This window comes from Pan troglodytes, chromosome 10 (assembly GCF_028858775.2).
Source record: "Pan troglodytes isolate AG18354 chromosome 10, NHGRI_mPanTro3-v2.0_pri, whole genome shotgun sequence".
NCBI classification, from domain to species: Eukaryota; Metazoa; Chordata; class Mammalia; order Primates; family Hominidae; genus Pan; species Pan troglodytes.
In genome coordinates, this window is record NC_072408.2 from 86,801,323 (window position 1) to 86,822,709 (window position 21,387).

Consider the following 21,387-nt stretch of genomic DNA (forward strand, 5'->3'; position numbering starts at 1 on the left):
TGGAAATTTTTTAATTTTATCATTTCATTTGCATTTATTAGCTGGTATGTTTGATGACTAGAATGACCTTTCTCATATATCAAGGATATTTGGTTACCCTGAAATACAGTTTATACAAGAAAGGAAGGACAAGTGCTTAATTCTTTTTATTTTACTATTAATTTACAGGGTAATTATTTATTGCCCTAGCAACTTTCTGTGGTATTTAATGAGTTTTGTTTGGAGCTCCATCTGCCACCCTTTTTAAACTGATCAACTCATTATTAATTCTTCTATGTTCCTGTGTTTTACTAAATTGCATCTTTATTTTTTTGATGCTTAAATTGTCTCATCTTTGGTTAGTGGGAACTTCAAGCAAGCTCTGTGTCCCTGGGACATGGTCTGATTTGATAACGTTTTTGCTTTCTGGCATATCATGATATCCCATATCCATATTGCACTTTTCCTGCCTCAGATGTGGGACCAACCACTTTTGGAAGGTGTTCTGGTTCTTTTTGGTGGAAAATAATAATAGTCTAGAGGCCAAGTACTAGGATGATATTGCTTCTAAGACTTTTTTATGAAGAGAAATAAGAAAAATGTATTTTTACAATAAAAAAATTATTACATGAAGTTGTCATATAATTTTACATAGTCAATTTTACTTTCTATAGAAAGGCTGCTTTTGAACTTCTCATCTAGTGGTGGCAAGCATTAAAAAATTTATTTTATCAGAATAATAATAAAATTGTCATAACTGATTTCATTTAAAGCAAAATATTGTACATGTCTCCTGCACTCAATAATATGAGTGCACAAATATCTCTTTATTAGAAAACACAAAATAAATTATTTCTAGGGATGGAGAAAGACAGTAGTCAGCTATTACATATATTCCCAACTGAAGCTGATAACTGATGAATACAGTGATTTTTCTTAAACATCAGCTAGCCCTTTTTTTCATTATGTTCAACTGACTTCTTGGAAGTTATTGGAGAAGAGTGTTGTTTTCCCATCATAGTTCTTTAATTGTGATAAAGCATATTTTCAGAATTGAAAAGGCCACCTCCCATACCCGCTTCACTCATACACCCATTCTGTCCATGGCAAATTTTTTGTTTTCTTTAGAAATTACAGTGATTGCAAAATCTGCTGTGGATAGCAAAGAAGCCACACCAGCAATATCAGTCAGAGCTGTTCTTACGATCATAATTGGCTTAATTATTCTTATTTATTTATTTATTTTGAGATGAATCTCACTCTGTCGCCCAGGCTAGAGTGCAGTGGTGCAATCCCGGTTCACTGCAACCTCTACCTCCCGGAGCTCAAGTGATGCTTTTGCCTCAGCCTCCAAAGTAGCTGGGATTACAGGCACCCACAACCACACCCGATGTCAATGATTCTTTTTTTTTTTTTTTAACCATATTCATAGAATCCTCAACCACAGCATTATAATGGACTTCTGGGAAACTTTGCACATTTTCTTAATTATTAATTACATTTCAACACTTACATTCTTAGCAACATTCATTGTAATAATTATGCATTTCTATTAATTATTTCTGTATGAATTTTTAAATTTTCATCAATTGGAGTTAGCGAATCCTAATCTGGAACGCACCAAAACAAAACTCAGTTCTCGGGAACTGCACACAGCCAAACCCAGTGTCCAGCCTGATCAGGCCAGCCTCTCTGTTCTACTAGGTGTGAAACAGGAGGAGTTAGCTGCATTTAAAAAGGTTAGTCCTTCCTTCTATTCTGCTCTTTAAGAGCAGTTTTCACAGCATTCAGGAATCTGTAACTGTCTTTTAAAAAATTCTTTTACGTTACCTGTCCTACCAAACTTCAGTGCAGTTACTCCACCTGAAAGTTTGCCAGACATTCTGGGATGTCTTTCTTTTTATTTTTACTAGTACTAATATCTAACTCTTTAATTCTGACATGTCCTACAATATAAGTTGCCGATTTTACCAGTGTGTCGCTTTGACATTGCCTTCTATGCAGGCTGTGAGGACATATTCCAGTTTAACAGGCTGTTTTCAGAATTTCTCACCCCTGTCCCATTCCATGCAGTGTTCTTTCCTTTTGGGGAAGCCTATTTTAGCAATTTCAATATTCCATGGATCTCAGTACACTTCAGAATTTCAATTTCTCTTCTCCACATTCACTGCATGTCTGCTAGCCCTGTGCGGCTCTCTGGCATGAGGTGTTTGGGCCAAATTATTTATATTTTAGGTTCTTGAGAAAGACTTGTTACGTATGCAACCTGCAGGTTTCCCCACCCGACCCCGCCTCCAATACATTACTTGATCTCAACGATTTCGAGATTCTGCAAGATTTTCTTTTTTTTTTTTCTTCATTTTCATATATTTGGTAGAATTCACTAGTAAAGCTGAGGCTTTCTTTGTGGGATGGTTTATTGAAATGAATTTAATTTCTTCAATAGATATAAGATTATTCAGATTTATTATTTCATCTTGTGTCGGTATTGCTAAGATGTATTTTAAAAGAGATTTGCCCATCTCATTTATTCAATTTATTGGCATAAAATTGCTCATAACATTTCTTATTATTCTTTTAATATCTATAGAATTTGTAGTGATTTACTTGTTTTATTTTCTAATATTTATAATTTGTGTCATTTTTCTGTAATTCCTGCTGAGTCTAACTATGAGTTTATCAATTTGTCAGTCTTTACAAATAATTCATTTCAGGCTTTATTAATTTTCTCTATTGTTTTCTATTTCATTGATCTCATCTATTATTTTCTTCTTTTACTTTTTTGGCTTTTCTTTTGCACTTCTTTTCATAGTTTCCTAAGGTGATTTTATACTTTATTTTTTAATATAAGAATTTAAAGCTGTAAATTTTCCTCTAAGTATAAATTTTGATATATTTTCCTAGATGTTCAGCTTAAAATTCTACTTTTGAGATGTATTATAATTGTCATTATTTTTGAGATGTTTTCTAATTTCCCTTGTGATTTCTCCTTTGACACATAAGTTATTTAAATGTATGCTATTTAATTTCTAAATATTGTAGGTATTTTAAATATTTTATTGTAATTTATCAAATGATAAATTACTTCCATTATGATCAGAGAACAAACTCAGGTCAGGATTTCAATCCTTTATGTTTATTTGATATTTATTAATACTTGTTTTAAGAGCCCACAATATGCTCTATCTTAGTCAATATTCCATGTGCTCTTGAAAAGATCGTGTTTTCTGCTCTTTCTGGGTGTAGCGTTCTATAAATATCTTCACGTCATGTAGGTTGATACTGTTTTTCAATTCTACATTTTTGCTGAGTTCATGTAATTGTTATAGCAATTGCTGAGAGAGGATTGTTAAAATCTCCAATTATGGTTTGTTTACATTTCCACTCAATTTTGTCAATTTTTGTATCATGAATTTTGAAACTCTGTTATTAGGTCCACGTACATTTATGATTATAATGTATTACTGACAAATTGAGCTTTTAATAATTATGATCTCTATTTCTGGTAATGGTCTTTGTCTTGAAGTCTATTCAAACAGATATTAATATGACCTTTTAGTCTTCTTATGCTTACTAGATACATGGCATATCTTTTTCTATCCAATTGCTTTCATCCTGGGTATATAGATTTCAGGTTGTCTTTTGTAGGCAGCATATAGCTGGATGTTGCTTTTTAATTCATTCTAACAATCTCTTCCTTCTTTCATAGTCTTCATTTCGATTTCTTCTTGTCTTAATTTGCACGTAGGAATGTCAGTACAGATGCTTCTTGACTTATGATGGGGTTACATCTCAATAAACCCATTGTAAGTTGAAAATGCATTTAATACACCTGACCTACTGAGCATAATAGCTTGCCTAGCCTACCTTAAACATGCTCAGAAGACTTAATTAGCCTACAGTTGGGCAAAAATCACCTATCACAAAGCCTGTTTTATAATAATGTGTTGAATAGCTCATGTATTTTATTGAATACTGTAATGAAAATGAAAAATAGAATGGTGTGGTACTTGAAGTATGGTTTCTATGGAATAAATATTACTTTCACACCATCATAAGGTCAAAAAAATTATGTCAAACATTGCAAGAAGGGGACTATCTGTATTATATTGAATACTAGCAGTGACAGTACTGTTCCTTGTCTTGTTCTGGATCCCAAAAAATATATATAAATTTTCCCTATTAATTGAAATGTTTGTTTTAGTTATTTTGTAGATAGCCTTTGTGTCTTTGTCAAAGTAATGAGGTTCTGTTCCTGGTGTTCTTAGCCTTTTCTGCACATGTGTTAAATTTATCAAATCCTTTACACACTTTTTATTTTTATTTTTAATTTGCATAAATTTAAGGAGTACAAGTGCAATTTTGTTACATGGACAAATAGTGAAGTGGTGAAGTCTGAGCTTTTAGTGTATCCATAACCTGAATAATGTGTATAATATCCATTAAGTAATTTCTCATCATCCACCTCCCTCCCAGCATCTTACACTCTTGAGCCTCCAATATCTATCTATCATTCCACACTTTATGTCCGTGTGTACACATTATTTAGCTTCCACTTATAACTGTGAATATGTGGTATTTTTCTGTTTCTGAGTTGTTTCACTTAAAATAATGGCCTCCAGTTGCATTCATGTTGTTGCAAAAGATATGATTTTATTCTTTTTTAAAAAACGGCTGAATATTATTGCATAGTGTATATGTATACACCATATTTTCTTTTTCCAATCCTCCTTTGATGGACATTTAGGTTGATTCTGTATCTTTGTTTCCGTATCTTTGGGATGATCATATGGTTTTTGTCCTTAATTCTATTTAAGTGATGGATTACATTTATTGATTTGTATGTATTAAACCATCCTTGCATCCCTACTTGATCATGGTGTATTATCTTATTGATTGAGGCAGGGTCTTGGTCTGTCACACAGGCTGGAATGCAGTGGCACAATCTTGGCTCACTACAACCTCCATCTCCTAGGCTTAAATGATCTTCCCACCTCCACCTCCCGAGTAGCTGGGACTACAGGCATGCACCACCACACCTGGCTAATTTTTCTATTTTTTATAGAGATGGGGTTTCCCTACATGGCCCAGACTGATCTCAAACTCCTGGACTCAAGTGATCCCCTGCCTTGGCCTCCCAAAGTGCTGGGATTACAGGTGTGAGCCACCACACTTGGCCATATAATGTTTTTAATGTGGTGTCAGATTCAGTTTACTAGTATTTTGTTGAGGATTTTTGCCTCCGTGTTTATCAGGGATATTGGTCTGTAGTTTTCCTTTTTTTATTGTGTCTTTGTCTGATTTTGGTATCAGGGTGATACTGGTTTTGTAGAATATGTCAGGATAAATTTTTTCCTTCTTGAGTTTTTGAAATAGTTACAGAAGGATTAGTCCCAGTTCTTCTTTGTACATTTGCTATAATTTGGCTGTGAATCTGGTCCTGAGATTTTTGTTGTCATTGTTAGAAGACTATTTATTTATTTACTTACTTACTTTGAGACAGGGTCTCTGTCTGTTGCCCAGGCTAGAGGGCAGTGGCACAATCATGGCTCACTGCAGCCTTGACCCCCTGGGCTCAAGTGATCCTCCTTCCTCAGCCCCCCAGGTAGCTCAGACTATAGGGGCATGTCAGCATGCCTGGCTAATTTTTGTATTTTTTGTAGAGATGGGGTTTCACCATGCTGCCCAGCCTAGTCTTGAATGTCTGATTTAAAGCAGTCTGCCCACCTTGGCCTCCAAAACTCTGGGATTATAGGTGTAAGCCACTGTGCCTGGTCAGGATTCAATCTCACTACTCATTATTGGTCTGTTTAGAATTCATATTTCTTCCTAGTTCAATCTTGGGAGGTTGTACATTTCTAGACATTTATCCGTTTGCTCTAAGTTTTCTAGTTTGTGAGCATATAGTTGTTTGTAATAGTCTCTGATGATCTTTTGTATTTCTGTGGTATCAGTTATAATGTCTCATTTTCCATTTCTGATTGTTTTTATTTGAATCTTCTCTTTTTTTTGTTTAATCTAGCTAGCAATTATCAATTTTGTTTCTCTTTTCAGAAACAAACTTTTCATTTTGTTGATACCTTGTTTTTGTTTTTTGTTTTGGAGTCTCTGTTTGATTTAGTTTTTCTCTGATTTTTGTTTTTTTGTTCCGCTAGCCTTGGGTTTGGTTTGTTCTTGTTTTTCTACTTCCTTGAGGTAAGACATTAGGTTGTTAATTTGTGATCTTTCTAATTTTTGATGTAGGCATTTAATGCTGTAAACTTCTCTGTTAGCACTGTTTTTACTGTATCCCAGAGGTTTTGGTATGTTGTGTTTCTATTTTCATTCATTTGAACAAATTTTAAATTTCTGTTTTAATTTCATCATTGACCCATAAGTGTTTAGGAGCATGCTGTTTAATTTCCATGTTTTTGTATAGTTTCTGAGGTTCTCCTTGGTATTGATTTTTAGGTTTATTCCACTGTAATCTGAGAAGCTACTTGATGTGATTTTGATTTTGAAAAATTTTTTGAGACTTGTTTTGTGGCCTAACGTATGGTCTGTTCTGGCAAATATTCTCTGTGCTGATGAGTAGAAGGTATATTCTGCAGTTGTTGGTAGAATGTTCCATATGTGTCTGCTAAGTTCATTTAGTGTAAAGTGCAATTTAAGTCCAATGTTTCTTTGTTGATTTTCTGTCTCAATGATCCATCTGGTGCTGTGAGTTGGATGGTGAGATTTCCCCCTATTATTGTATTGCTGTCTATTTCTTTCTTTAGGTTTAGTAATATTTGTTTCATGAATCTGGGTGCTCCACTTGTTGGGTACATATATATTTAGGGTTGTTATATCCTCTTGTTGAATTGACCCTTTTGTCATTATATAAAATACTTTTTTTGTCTGTTTTTTACTCTTTTTGATTTAAAGTCTGTTTCGTTGTTGTCGTTGTTAATGTAAGTATAATTATTCCTACTTGCTTTTGGTTTCTGTTGCATGGAATATCTTTTTCCAACCCTTTAATTCAGTCTAAATGTGTTTACTAATAAGGTGAGTTTCTTGTAAGCAGCATATAGTTGGATCATGTTTCTTTTTTATCCATTCTGCCAATGTGTATCTTTTAAGTGGAATATTTAATGCATTTATGTTCAAGGTTAATATTGTTATGTGAAGTTCCGTTTTTGACATATTGTTAATTGTTATCTACTTGTTTTATAAATCACTTGTTTCTATCTTTTTCTCTGCCTGTCTTTGTGGTTTGTTGGAATTCTGGTTTGTTGACATTTGATTCCTATTTCTCCACTGTGTAATTGTTTTATATGACAGTGAGTTTTATACTTTTGTATGTTTTTATGATGGTGAATGTAGACCTTTTGTTTCCATGTTTAGGATTCTTTTGAGAATTTCTTGTAGGGCTGGTTTAGTGGTGTCAAATTTCTTCATCATTTGCTTGTCTGGGAAAGACTTTATTTCTCCTTCATTTAATCTTGCTGGATATAAAATTTGTGATTGGCAGTTTTCTTCTTTCAGCAATTTGAAAATCCCCTCCCATTCTCTTCTGGCTTGTAGGACTTCTGCTGAGAAGTCCATTGTTAGTCTGATGGGTTCCTTTTATAGGTGATGACACTTTTCTCTTGTTGATTTTAGAATTCTTTTTTTTCATCTTGACTTTCTTAGATTCCTTCTTCTGCCTGGTCTAGTCTATTCTTGAAGTTTCCAAAGGTATTTTGTAATTCCTTATATGATTTTTTTTATTTCTAGAACTTCTCTTCAGTTTCTTTTTAAAGATAATATATATCATTGATAAATCTTTGGTTTATATCCTGAATTGATTATCTGATTTCTTTCTATTGGTTTTCAAGCTTTTAAAAAATTCACTATTTTGAGTTTTTTAATCTGGCAGTTTGAGGATTTCTTTTTTGTTAGGATCCATTGCTACAGAATTACTGTGTTCCTTGGGTTGGAGGGGGGTGGTGTCATAATACCTTGCTTTTTCATGCTTTCCATATTATTATTCTGCTTTCAGCACAACTGGAGAAATAGTAGCTTCTTGTTTTTGAATTTACTTACTTTGGGGCAAGACTTTATTTTTTGTCTTAAGGGTATGAGTATAAAGTAAGTTTGCTAGGACCATTTGACTTTGCCTCTGGGTGTGCTCAATGTGAAGACTCTATATGACTTCCTAGGTTATAAACAGTCTTGGTGTTTTCTCAAACATCAGTTGTAGTAGTGGTATACTGGATGAATGAGCAGGCTTATGACCTTCTGAGAGTGGCCAGGGTTTATGGGCAATAGTGGTAGCATAGGTTGCAAGAGCATCATTTTATTCTTGGGTATTGTGTACATGTATCAGCAGATATTGTAATGAGCTATGTGGGTCAACCTCCTGGCCAGTAGATGATGCTTTCAGGTAAGAGCCTGCTACAGTGGTGGCAATAGGGTTTATTCTTGACCTCTATTAACATGTGTAGTTCTCAGGTGTCTCAGGTGATGGGTTGGGCTGTGGGATGCTCAATGATCTGGGTCCTGTGCTCTGTCTTGGGAGATTGGGCAAAGCTAGATGGAACTGGAACAGGGCCTGAACTTGGGCTCCCCAATATTGGGCATAAGCACTAGCCCTGACAGGGTTAGGGGGCAGTCCTCAGTGGCCTGGAGAAATGCTTGGGTGAGGAGCATAGTGGCTGTTGCTGTGCTGAGGTCTCAGTATGGGGAAGAAAGAGTGGCCCTAGTGCCATAGCCTAGCAAGTGAAGTGGGACCTTCTCTCCTCTTATGCCCCAGACCCAGCAAGGCAACTACCTCATCCCCACTGTGGCAGTAAGTTGGGACACTTACTTAGTCACTGAGGTTTGCTTCCAGTCAGCGAAGCTTCCCTAGGCTGTAAAACTCACAGCTCAGTCAAAACCGTGTTGACCGACCAACTCTCCTCCTGCTTCTTTCCTGTGAAGGATAGGAGCCTGGTTCCAGTGCCAGCAGCTGGTGCACATACTACACTAATTTCTCAGTTCTGTCTGTGCGAGCCAGTCCCCTGCTAAAGCCCCAGATCTCCAATCCCCAGCTCGAGTCTCTCTAATGCCAAGATGGCTACCACTGCTTCTAGCTTGCAGGATCCTGCACAGCTTGTTAGGAGCTAAGATCAAGAATGGCATCCTTCTATTGGTGCCTAGGTCTGGGAACATGTGTGGGACACTTCCTGGAGACATTCCTTCTCACAGTCTCCTAGCTGCCCCCAAGTTAGATCCAGGGCTTGGGAGTGTCCTGCTGTTCTCCTGTAACCTGGATTGCACAACTCCTCACTAGGAAGATGGATCACGGAGAGACACTCACTCATGCTCTCCTGTATTAGGGATTCACTTGTGGTTTTCAGCTGGACCCGGCTGTATGGGGTGCCTGCCTACCTTCTCTTTCCAAGTATCTTTCACTTTTCTGTTGAACTCTCTTGTTCTTTCTTGGATAAAATTTCAAAATGTGAATCTCTGTACACTATTTTGCTCCTTTCCTTTCTCCTTTCCTTTCCTTTCCTTTCCTTTCCCTCCTTTCTTTCTTTCTTTCTTTCTTTCTTTCTTTCTTTCTTTCTTTCTTTCTTTCTTTCTGTCTCTCTCTCTCTCTCTCTCTCTTTCTTTCTTTCTCTTTTCTGTTGAACTCTCATGTTCTTTCTTGGATAAAACGTCAAAGCATGAATCTCTGTACACTGTCTTGCTTCTTCCAAGTGGGTGAAGTGTGCTGGAAAAGCCTCTATTCTGCCATCTTGGAAAAGAACGCAAAACAACAAAACAAAACAAACAAACAAAAAACAACCCTTTTTTAAAGAAGTCTACTAATTTTTAAAAACTAATCTACTAAAATTATCATTTTTTTTCAGCATTCTTTTCCAGCCTGCCTGTTCTTGTAGTTTTTCATCCTAACTCTTCCTGAGCTCCTGTGCTACTTTGATGTTAGTATCTCCCTGTTGATTCTAGGCTGGCTTTGTTTGACTGTTGCAAAGAGAAGAGCAATGACATCCTAGGGTAGTGTTGTGAAAATAAGTGGGCATCATTACCAAGTTATCTGCCAGCCTTCCCCTGTTACTGCTTTTCAGTCTTCTTCTACATTAGGTTTCCATTTTACTCTCAATATCCTTCCCCCAGTTATACCAGGCTTTGACCTCAACTTCTCTCCCTAAGAGCTTCTTACCTTTTGGTGCAAAGTTCTGGGATTCCTTAATTTCTATGTCATTTCTGTGACATCGTCAGAGTTTGGTTTTAGGGGTGGTAGCTTTGTTAATTTGCCATCTTTTCTGGAAAAAATAATAGATTATTTATAAAATAGAAATTGTATTTATCTTGTACTATAATTAAGATTTTCTAATAGTTATCAGTGCTATGAATTTTTTTTTTTTTTTGCTTTTTTCTGGGTACATGGTAGGATTGTATTTCCCTACACTTTTGCTGAAATTCAATGTAGTCATGTGACTTGCTTTGCACAATGAACAGCGAGCAGAAGTCTATGTGTCACTTCCTCTGGAAGCCCATAGAGCCTGTGCATAATTTACCATTTTCTCTTTTACTCTCAGCCACGGCGATTAAACATGCTGTAACTGAAAGTCTGGCAAACTTCTGTAAAGAACCAGAAGATAAATATTTTAGGCTTTGCATGCCCTATGGTCTCAGTTGCAACTACTCAACTCTGCCGTTGCAGTGCGAAAATAGCCATAGGCAATACATTAATAAATGAGCATGGCTATGTTCCAATAATACTTCATTTGAGACACTGAAATTTGAATTTCATATAATTTTCACATGCCACAAAATATTATTATTTTTTTAAAAAGTGGTTTTAGCTCTTGGGTCATATAAAATCAGGCAGCAGGCCAGATTTAGTCCACAGGCCATAGTGTGTCAGCCCCTTTCTAGATAAAAGTACTTGAAAACTCTGATTCCCAGAGGGAGGGTAACATAGAGCAAAGCCCCCTACTTACCCACAAAGAATATTTGGTGTGTGACAAAAGGGGAAACTTGTTATTTTAAGTCACTAATTAAAAACCTAGCTCAATCTAATACACTAGCTCAATCTAATACACTAATTTTGTTTTTAAATTAGTGTAAACTAATTTAAACCTAGCTCAATCTAATACACTAATTTTGTTTTTAAATGATAATACAGCAATGAATACCTAGAAGACAAAGGTTAAGGGAAAGGAAAAGAGAAAGAGATGCTGAGAAAAAAACAAGGGGAGTTTGAACTGAAAGTTAAAGAGCTCATTAAAATTTTGACAGATCATCCATCTTTTCGTCTGAACTCCGTATCTATAAATCCTGATCATCTGCCCATTTACACAATTAATAATGTATCTTTTACTCTTTCTGGGATGCTGAAATGTTGATCGCTTCAAATAATTTTTAAAAATTAAGTCATGGAAGTATTTTAAAAGTGATCTGAAAACTGCGTCAGAAAGTCAGGAAGGCCAAAATAAGGAGCTCTGTTAAGAGACATTCCATCAACAAAAATATCTCTTCTCTTTTCTGCCATGGCAACTCCAAAATAGTAAAGAATATGTAATATGCAGTATCCTTATTTGAACCAGGATGCTAAGAATCGTGCAGGCAATAAATGTCTATTTTGGTGACAAGCAGGAGCATTTTATGAAAAGAGATTGTTCTGATTCTTTAGCTTTTGTTGAGCTTTCCCAATTGTGAATGGCAGAATTCCAGAGACACTCAATGTATCCACTTTCCAACTTATAATTGTATACTCACCTTGTGTATCTTTGTAATCGTTGGAGTCCTGATTCTAGCATGGTTGGTTGTGTTAAATTATCTTTTTCTTTGGACATGCCAGAGCAGGACAGAGAAGAAGATATTTATGGTGATACAGGTTGCACTTGTCAGAGCCTCCTGCCGTAGAAACATTGGTGGGGAAACAGTCCTTATTTGATCATTTTTGGGGAAGGAAATTAAAATAAGTTTTGTGCAGAGGCTCTAACTCCCTCAGGGCAGCTGAGTGGGAGAGAGAGAGTCTCTTTGGAAAATCCACAGTTTATTCTTCCAAAACAATGTAGCCTCTAAGAAGTCAGAAACATTTGGAGAAAGTACAGAAATGAAAAGCATTATTGTGTGAAGTTCAAACTCTCAAGAAAAAAAAGGTGTTTTATAAAAAGCTCAGACTTTACTTTTTGCCTTGGAAATCCTGTGGACTACAATGATAGGATTTGTTTAAAATATTGCACTTAAATATTTAAATGTAGCAGGCCCTATGTGTTTGATTTCTTTGTTTAACTGATGCATAGTTTCCCAACTATGTAGTGACTGGTGTAAAGTGTGAGGCTGTTCTATATTTATGTGGTTCAGCTTTCCAGAATATTTGGATACTGGCCTTAAATATGTACAGTATTGTTCCCTTGCAGCAGTTTTGTCAATGCCCAAATATATTAATGTTATATCCCCAAAGTCCTCTCTTCTGACAGATGGCTAACAAGGAAAAAAGTTAATTAAATTTGTTAAGTCATTTATGAAAAATATAGGGGCTTCCGAGAATTACAAAGCAAAGTTTCCATTCACTATGTGGAAAGTCAGATGCCTGGTAAATCTTTTATCTATTTGTGTTTTAAACAACTTTGCCTTCAGTATATGGATTTTGTGTGCAATGTCAGTATGTAATCTGAAGTAATTACAATAATTTAATAGCATGAAACACAGAACGGGGCAGTAAGAATTTTAAAAATAATGATTTAGCTGATTTTCTATCAGAAGCATTGAGAAAAAAATTTATGAAGGAGAAAAAAGTGAAATGTTACTCTCCAGTGAATGGTTTCACACAGAAATGAATCTGTTGTCCAACAAAGATTTGGTTTTACTGGTGCCCTGTGGCACCAATACATTGTTCTAAAGTGTAGAGAGGTGAATGTGGATGCCACGGTCTGGTCCTGACCTCGCTAAATACATGGAATCTCTCCCTGAGGCAGACCTTCATTGGAGTGAGGTCAGCAACAAGAATTTGACTTTGAAGAAATCGTGAATTGACAAGCAAGCAGAGAATCTGAAAGGATACATTTTCTACCAATGAAACTTTAATAATCCCCAGGAAGACTGTACACATTTTAAAATAAGTAGTTTTCACTCCTAGGAATTGGAGCCCAGGGCAAAAGTGAATGAAAGGATATAAAATTAGCTTGAGAAACAAAAGAAGTCTAAGGAGAGTTTATATTATAAAGTGCATACTGGATTCTATAACAGAATGATCAAAGTAAACATGATTTTAAATGATACAGATGTTCCCAAGATACAAAGCATTCTGTGGTTCTAAGAGTTCTTAGGAGGCTGCACAGACTCTTATAGTTTAGATAACATGAAATAATGTTTCTGTGTATTCTATAGGAAATCATTAATCTAAACAATTCTGTACAGCTTCCTAAAATACTTTATCAACCCTAGAAGAATCTGTTTCTTAAAAGACTATGTTTTTTCATGATTATTGCTCTTAGTCTAATTTTAGAAAAGACAAGTATTATAGGCTAAACTGTGTTCCTCTCAAATTCATATGTTGAAGCCTTAAGCCCTAGTACCTTAGAATTTTACTGTATTTGAAGATAAGGCCTTTGAAGAGGTGATTAAGTTAAAATGAGGCTTCTAGGGTGGGTCCTAATTCAATGTGACTGGTGTCCTTATAAGAAGAGGAAATTTGGAACACAAGGAAACACTAGGAATGTGTGTGCACAGAGAAAAATCTATGTGAGGAAATGGGAGAAGGTGGCCATCTGCAAGCCAAGGAGAGAGGCCTCAGAAGAAAACAAACCTGCTGACACCTTAATCTTGGACTTCTTGACTCCAGAACTCTGAGAAAATAAATTGTTGTTTAAGCCACCCAGCATGTAGTATTTTGTTATAGAAGCCCTACCAAACTAATATAAGACACAATAATGCTTTACCTTTTCCCAGAGCCAGGAGATATCTATTGGGAAGAAAATGAACTGTCATAGGGGAAATCTATGCACTTTTAGTTAGGCTTTTTGCTTTGTTTTACCTGGATACAAATCCCAGTATGATTTTCATTGAGAATGTTAGGATGAAGAGGTCAGGAAGCCAGATTTTTCAGACCACTGATATAGAAAAACCTTTCACTGCTTTATCACAATCCCAAAAGAAACCAATCAATACTTTTGATCTGAAATATGTGAGTCTTTCTGATAATCTGGTGTCAAAAAATGTCCACCTATCCTATACTAGCTTTAATATTAAGAAGATGTCCTGACGAAAAAAGTAGGAGGAAATTGGCTTTTATTTAACTGCAAAACATTAAAAATATTTGCATATTTTGGCATCATGGAGGGGTAGCCATTATTTGCATTTTAAAGGTATAGAAAGGAAAATATACAGATGTTAAAGTTTTCTTTGGTTACATAAGTCAAAATCTTTAGCAAGATGAAGACTTTTTCTTTTTTTTTAAGATTTATTTTTGTGGACATATGGCAGGAGAAAGCCCGATTAAGGCAGCATTCTGGAGAGGGTGATCTCATCTTACTACACATAAGATAGAATCAGAATGTGGGGTATGTCTAGAGCAGGCTCAGGGGGTTAGGATGACCTTGCTAAAGGCTGCATTATCAAAAGCCAGAAAATTACCTATAGTTGGAATTACATTCAAACACACACACCAAATTCATGTTCCTAATCCACACATCAGAAGTCTAGAATCCAATGGGGTCGTCCTTCAGTAAGACAAGATGACACATCAGGCAAGCAGTGAAACCCAGGAGTTAGGTGGAAAGAACAATGTCCCAAAGTAATCACAGTTCACAAAGGCAGGAATTGAAGAGCTAAGTTATAGCACAATCAGTTCACAAATGTGTACATGTAAGAAACATAAACCTGTATGTGACATTTCTATGATTGAAATTAATATCCATTTTGAGCACCTGTTGCACAAAGAGATGAAATGTGCTCTTAGTCAACTCAGGATTTCACCATCCCTTTTTCCAAGCTTATGGCCAATTTCAAGCACCTTTTATATACTATCAAGTGAGTGGCGTGAAGGAGATCTGAGGTTTTTACATCTGGCCTCAGTTGTTTTGACCAATTCATTCAGGAGTGTACTGAGATGGACATTATCTATCTGGTTCTTGTTTATCAATCCTTGCAAGTTGCTGCTGAACTACATCTTGGTCTTTAGAGAAGGAGAAATGTTTTTTTTTTTTTTTTGAGACGGAGTCTCGCTCTGTCGCCCAGGCTGGAGTGCAGTGGCGCGATCTCGGCTCACTGCAAGCTCCGCCTCCCGGGTTCACGCCATTCTCCTGCCTCAGCCTCCCGAGTAGCTGGGACTACAGGCGCCCGCTACCACGCCCGGCTAATTTTTTGTATTTTTAGTAGAGACGGGGTTTCACCGTGTTAGCCAGGATGGTCTCGATCTCCTGACCTCGTGATCCGCCCGCCTCGGCCTCCCAAAGGGGAGAAATGTTTTGTTGCTAGTCTCCCCCACTAAGGGCTATAGGGTCTCTACGAGCTGTCTTATCTGTCTGCATATATGTACCCTGCAGCCAATATGACTCCACAGATCCTGGACTTCACTGAGCCCCAGAAGCTTAGACCTTATTTTCACGATTATTATCTGAGAAAGGGAACTCCACCACCCTCATTCTCCATTTCTCCTACTCTCCTTCCATTTCTCCTTCGTTTTGGGTAATGTCAGGGTATACAACTCCTCTAGAGGCCCAGAGTTCAAGTCCTTTTCTTGCATTTTCTGAGTCTCTTTCCCCCAGCCATTACTATTCTCAGATATGATTTCCATTGAGAACCATAAACACTGCCCAGCTAATAATAGGAGCTCCTAAAGATATTGTTAGTAGCATTTATTAATGCCTTCAGTTATTGTCCTCTACCCCAGCTTTATTAAGGTATGATTGTCAGATAAAAATTGTATTATATAATGTTATAAAATGACTACCACAATCAAATTAATTCATATATGTATTACCTTACATAGTTACCTTCCCCCCTGTGCAGAACACTTAATATCTATATACTCTAAGCAAATTTCAAGTATATAATACATTATTATTAACTATAGTCACTATGCTGTACATTAGGTCTCCAGAACCTATTCGTTTTATGACTGCCTTGTCTACTCTCTGTTTCTGTGAGTTCAACTTTTTTTTTAGATTCCATATATAAATGAGATCATACAGTATTTGCTGTTCTGTGTCTGGTTTATTTCATTTAGCAAAATGTCCATAATTTCGTCCAGGTTCACTCATGCTGTTGTAAATGGCAGAATTTTCTTCTTTTTAAAAGCTGAAAAATATTCTACATATTATATGAATGTATATATGATGCAACATTTTCTTTATCTATTCTTAGTCATCCATTGATAGACACTTAGGTTGTTTCCATATCTTGGCTATTGTAAATAATGCTACAGTGAAAGAACATCAGAGTGCAGATAGCTCTTTGAGATGATTTTACTTCCTTTGAATACATACCAGGAAGCGGGATGGCTGGATCATATGGTAGTTCTATTTTTAATTTTTTGAGAACCTCTGCATGTTTTCATCAATGGCTGTACCAATTTATAGTCTCACCAATAGCGTACATGTCCTCTTTGTCCACATCACCTCTATCACTTATCTTTTGTTTTCATGATAACCACCAAGGTGTGAGATGTTGTCTCATTGTAGTTTTGATTTGCATTTTCCTGATGATTGGTGATGTTGAGTACTGTTTTTGTGACAGTGTCATACTTTTATGAATATTATAACTTTAAGATATAATTTGAAATCAGAAATATGATGCCTCCAGCTGTGTTTTCTTGCTCGAGATTTTTTTAGCTAGTCAGAATCTTTTGTGGTTTTATACAAATTGTAGGATTTTATTTTCTATCTCTGCAGAAAATGCTATTGGAATTTTGATAGGAATTACAGTGAATCTGTAGATTGCTTTGGGTTGTATGAACATTTTGACAATATTAATTATTGCAATTCAAGAACATGGGATATCTTTCCATTTATTTTTGTCTTTTCACATTTCTTTCATGTTTTATAGGTGTTGGTGTACAGATTTTTCATATCCTTGGTTAAGTTTATCCTAAGTATTTTATTCTTTTTGATGTTCTTGTGAATGAGATTGTTTTCTTAATTTCTTTTTTGGATAGTTTGTTGTCAGTGTATAGAAATGCTACTGATTTTTGTATGTTGATTTTGTGTCTTGCAACTTTACTGAATTTGTTTATTAGTTCTAACACTTTTCTGGTGGAGTCTTTAGGTTTCTCTGTTAGAACTAATAGACAATTTCAGTAAAGTTGCAGGATGTCTTCTGTAAACAGAGACCATTTTACTTCTTCCTTTCTCCTTTGGATGGCTTTTATTTCTTTTTCTTGCCCAATTGCTCTGGCTAGGACTTGCAGTACTATGTAGTGGAAGTGGTGAGAGTGAGTATCCTGATCTTGATCCTAACATTAAAGGGAAGCTTTTAGTTTTTCACTGTTGAGCATTTTGTTAACTGTGAACTTTTCACACATGGCCTTTGTTATTTTGTGGTACCTTCCTTTTATACTATCTTAGTCCTTTTGAGCTGCTATCACAAAATATGAACTGGGTAGCTTATCAACAATGAACATTTAGTTTTCACAGCTATGGAGGTTGGAAAGTTCAAGATAAAGGCACTGGCGTATTTGGTATATGGTGAGGATTTGCTTTCTGGCTCATAGGTGGCAACTTCTCATTGTATCTTCACATAGCAGAAAGGGTGAGTATCTCTCTGGATCTCTTTTATAAGGGCACTAATTCCATTCACGAAGGCTCTGTCCAGTGATTTAACTACCTCCCAAAGGCCCCACCTCCTAATACTATCACCTTGAGGGTTAGGATTTCAATAAATGAATTTGGGGGAAACATAGTTATTCATACCATAGCTTATACTTAATTTACTGAGGGTTTTATCACGAAAGAATTTTGTCAAATGCTTTTCATGCATCTATTGAGATGGTCATATGATTTTTATCCTTCATTTCATTAATGTGAGTTATTATATCTATTGATTTGTGTGTGTTGAATCATCCTTGCATCCGAGGGATAAATCCAACTTGGTCATGGTGTATTGTCCTTTCAATATGCTGTTGAATTTGGTTTGTTAGTATGTTGTTGAGGATTTTTGCACCTGTGTTTATCAGGGATATTGGTCTATAATTTTCTTTTCCTGTAGTGACCTTATCTGTCTTTAGTATCAGGGTAATGCTGGCCTTATAAAATTAGTTTGGAAGTATGCTCTTTTCTTTAATTTTTTGAAGAGTGTGAGGATTGTTATTAGTTCTTCTTTAAATATTTGGTAGAATTAAACCATGAAGCCAGCTTTTCTTTGATGGGAGACTTTTTGTTGCTAATTCAATTTTCTTACTAATTATTTTTCTGTTCAGATTTTCTATTTCCTCATAATTCAGTCTTGGTTGGTTGTATGTTCTTGGTCAGTTGTATGTGTCCAGAAACGTATCCATTTCTTCTAGGTTATTCAGTTTGTTGGCATTTTCGTTCATAGTGTTTTCTTAGGATTCTTTGTATTTCTGTGTTTCTGTGGTATCAGTTGTAGTCTCCTCCTTCACTTCTGATTTTATGTATTTGAGTCTCTTATTTCTTTTTATCTTAGTCAGTCTGGATAATTTTGATTTTATCTTTTTAAAAAACCAACTTAGTTTTGTTGACCTTTTCTATTTTTATTTTTTAGTTTCTATGTCATTTATTTATGTTCTGAATTTTGTTATTCAATTTCCTTTTGCTAACTTTGTTCTTTTTCTAGTATTTTGTGGTGTAAAATTGGGTTATTTATTTGAGATCTTTCTTTTTTCTTAATATTGGACATTATCACTATAAAATTACCTATTGGAACTGCTTTTGCTGCCTTCCAAAAATTTTGTATTTTGTGTTTCCATTTTCATTTGTATCAAAGTATTTTTATTTACCTTTTAATTTCTGCTTTGACTCATTGATTGTTCAAGAGCACATTGTTTAATTTCCACATAAAGGTAGAGTATTCCTAATCCAAAAACCCAAAATATGAAGTGCTCAAAAATCTGAAACTTTTTGAGCACCAACATGAGGTCAAAGGAAATACTCATTGGAGCATTTTGTGTTCAGTTTTCAGATTAGGGATGTTTACTTGGTAAGTATAATGCAAATATCACAAAATCGGAAAAAATCTGAGATCTGAAACACTTTTAGTCCCAAGCATTTTTGGATAAAGGGTACTCAACCTCTATTTGTGGATTTTCTAACTTTCCTCCTGTTATTGAGTTCTAGTTTCATAGCATTGTGTTCAGAAAAGATACTTGATATGATTTCAATATTTTTAAGTGTATGAAGTCTTGTTTTATGGCCTAATATAGAATTTAACCTAAAGAATATTTTGTTTGTACTTGAGAATAATGTGTATTATGATGCTGTTAGATAAAATATTCTGTATATGTCTCTTAGATCCATTTAGTCTTAAGTATAGTTTAAATCTAATGTTTCCATATTAATTTTCTATCTCCATAATTCATCCATTGTTGAAAGTTGGATATTGAAGTCCCCTATTACTGTTGTATTGCTGTCTATTTCTCCCTTCAGATCTGTTAATATTTGCTTTATATGTTTAGAGGCTCTGTAGTCAGGTTCTTATATATTTACAGTTGTTATATCCTTTGATGAATTGATCTTTTTATTATCATATAATGACCTTCATTTTTGCTTTTTACAATTTTGATTTTGTCTGATGTAAGAATAGCTACCCCTGCACTTTTTTGCTTTCCATTTGCACGAAATATCTTCTTTCATCCCTTCCTTTTCAGCCTATGTGTATTCTTAAAGGTAAAGTGAGTTTCTTGTAGGCAGCATATAATTGGATCTTTTTTTTTAATCCACTCAATCACTTCATCTTTTGAAGAATTTAATCAATTTATATTTAAAGTAATGATTGATACATAAAGCCTTACTTTTAACATTTTGCTAATTATCTTCTGGCTGTTTTGGAGTTCCTTTGTTCCTTCCTTCCTCTCTTTTGGTCTTCCTTTGTAATTTGATGTTTTTTGTTGTTGTTGTTGTTTTGTTTTGTTTTTTTTTTGTAGTGGCATGTTTTGATTCCTTTCTTTTTTTTTTTTTTTTTTTTTTTTTTTTTTAATTTTTTTTATTATACTTTAAGTTTTAGGGTACATGTGCACATTGTGCAGGTTAGTTACATATGTATACATGTGCCATGCTGGTGCGCTGCACCCACTAACTCGTCATCTAGCATTAGGTATATTTCCCAATGCTATCCCTCCCCCTCCCCCCTCCCCACCACAGTCCCCAGAGTATGATATTCCCCTTCCTGTGTCCATGTGATCTCATTGTTCAATTCCCACCTATGAGTGAGAATATGCGGTGTTTGGTTTTTTGTTCTTGCGATAGTTTACTGAGAATGATGGTTTCCAATTTCATCCATGTCCCTACAAAGGATATGAACTCATCATTTTTTATGGCTGCATAGTATTCCATGGTGTATATGTGCCACATTTTCTTAATCCAGTCTATCATTGTTGGACATTTGGGTTGGTTCCAAGTCTTTGCTATTGTGAATAATGCCGCAATAAACATACATGTGCATGTGTCTTTATAGCAGCATGATTTATAGTCATTTGGGTATATACCCAGTAATGGGATGGCTGGGTCAAATGGTATTTCTAGTTCTAGATCCCTGAGGAATCGCCACACTGACTTCCACAATGGTTGAACTAGTTTACAGTCCCACCAACAGTGTAAAAGTGTTCCTATTTCTCCACATCCTCTCCAGCACCTGTTGTTTCCTGACTTTTTAATGATTGCCATTCTAACTGGGGTGAGATGATATCTCATAGTGGTTTTGATTTGCATTTCTCTGATGGCCAGTGATGATGAGCATTTTTTCATGTGTTTTTTGGCTGCATAAATGTCTTCTTTTGAGAAGTGCCTGTTCATGTCCTTCGCCCACTTTTTGATGGGGTTGTTTGTTTTTTTCTTGTAAATTTGTTTGAGTTCACTGTAGATTCTGGATATTAGCCCTTTGTCAGATGAGTAGGTTGCGAAAATTTTCTCCCATGTTGTAGGTTGCCTATTCACTCTGATGGTAGTTTCTTTTGCTGTGCAGAAGCTCTTTAGTTTAATTAGATCCCATTTGTCAATTTTGTCTTTTGTTGCCATTGCTTTTGGTGTTTTGGACATGAAGTCCTTGCCCACGCCTATGTCCTGAATGGTAATGCCTAGGTTTTCTTTTAGGGTTTTTATGGTTTTAGGTCTAACGTTTAAATCTTTAATCCATCTTGAATTGATTTTTGTATAAGGTGTAAGGAAGGGATCCAGTTTCAGCTTTCTACATATGGCTAGCCAGTTTTCCCAGCACCATTTATTAAATAGGGAATCCTTTCCCCATTGCTTGTTTTTCTCAGGTTTGTCAAAGATCAGATAGTTGTAGGTAAGCGGCGTT

The 21,387-nt window shown here is 35.6% G+C and overlaps 1 long non-coding RNA gene across 1 annotated transcript in view; it reads right to left on the reverse strand.

Annotated features, from left to right (window-relative positions):
- Positions 1-6,876: 6,876 nt before the first annotated feature.
- The window catches only part of LOC107967590 (uncharacterized), a 46,191-nt gene continuing 31,680 nt past the window's right edge, over positions 6,877-21,387 (reverse strand). Inside the window, exons 2-3 of the long non-coding RNA XR_002938839.3 lie at positions 10,127-10,229; positions 6,877-8,893 (exon numbers count right to left, since the gene is read on the reverse strand). This is a non-coding gene — a long non-coding RNA (uncharacterized LOC107967590). The remainder of the gene's footprint in view (positions 8,894-10,126; positions 10,230-21,387) is intronic.